Source organism: Lucilia cuprina, chromosome 5, assembly GCF_022045245.1.
Source record: "Lucilia cuprina isolate Lc7/37 chromosome 5, ASM2204524v1, whole genome shotgun sequence".
Taxonomy (NCBI): domain Eukaryota; kingdom Metazoa; phylum Arthropoda; class Insecta; order Diptera; family Calliphoridae; genus Lucilia; species Lucilia cuprina.
The window spans coordinates 39,383,312-39,384,493 of record NC_060953.1 but is presented as its reverse complement, the minus strand read 5'-3'; the positions used below and the strand labels follow the sequence as shown (position 1 = coordinate 39,384,493).

At 26.6% G+C, this 1,182-nt stretch overlaps 1 protein-coding gene across 2 annotated transcripts in view; it reads right to left on the bottom strand.

The window, feature by feature from the left end:
* LOC111683879 (CCN family member 2) overlaps positions 1-1,182 on the bottom strand; it is a 96,516-nt gene that overhangs the window by 81,411 nt on the left and 13,923 nt on the right. Inside the window, exon 2 of one of the 2 annotated variants that reach the window (XM_046952875.1) lies at positions 670-672. The exons of the other annotated variant lie outside the window; for it this stretch is intronic. The gene's annotated coding sequence lies outside the window, so the exon portion shown is untranslated. The remainder of the gene's footprint in view (positions 1-669; positions 673-1,182) is intronic. 2 annotated transcript variants of the gene reach the window in all.

The following is a 1,182-nucleotide window of genomic DNA, read 5'->3' as shown; positions in this document are numbered from 1 at the left end:
AACACCTCCTCTTTGTGCATACCAAATTTCATTAAAATCGGATTAACCGTTTAGAAGTTACCGAATTATTTCCCTCTTTTTTTTTTCCTATACCACTGTGAGCCGTTTAATTAAAAAATACTTTATTTTTTTGGTTTTGGCAATTTTAAGCACCGTTTACTTTTGTTTTATGTAAGGCAAACATACAGACATATCTATTGTATATACAAATATACATTTTTTATTTCTGCAGTGACTTTTGTTTGCATTCTTTTGAGGCTTAAGTCCCCAACAGCGAAAACATAAGTACAAAATAAAGATATGAGAAAAATTTATGAAAAAAAAAATAACTCTAGTATCTGTGTTTTTAAAATATTTAAAATGAAAAGGGTAAAACATCTATTAATCATTAATTTTATTTTATTTAACAGTATGCATTTCATTTAAGGTCTTCTGATGTTTTTTCCGTTTCAGTTTTTGGGATCCATGACCTTTAGTCTACTTACATATTTTACTATTTATTACATAAAAGTATTCATTCAGATTTCCACTTTTTTTGCTTAGTTACCCTTTTTTAGCCTTGTTGGAAGTTCGTTTTTATTTTATTTAATTTTGAGTTTGTTTCTTTGCTGTATTATGTTGTATAAGACGAAGGTTATCATGGAATTATTTATATGTATTTTGATACACCAACTACGACTTATTTGTAAATAAATAGATCTTCCTTTCATTCACTAGATACACGTACTACTATTTTCGTTTATTCTATTATTTTTTTTTTTTCCTTTTTCAAACGGCATCAAATGTTGACGTCTGTGGCAGGTCTTTTTTATATATCCTACTTTTTCGACTCTTTTCTGCTATTCAAATCACGTTCTATATTATGATTTATTATCAATGGTACTTTTTGTAACTGGTATAAATAAAACTTTATATGAATTTTTCTGTATTAAGGAGAGTTATAAGAAAAATGTATTTATATTTAAGTAATTGTCTGTTTTTTATTTTATCCAAAACTGTTCCGAATATAAAATTTGCATTTTTATGTCGATTGTCCAAGGGAATTGTTAGACAAGAGTTTTTGTTATGGTTATACTCTTAATTAAATTTGTTATTTGTACTGTGGAATACATATTATTAAAAGGTTTTCTTAGAACTAGAACTGAACTAAAACTAAAACTATAACTCGAACTGAACCAGAAC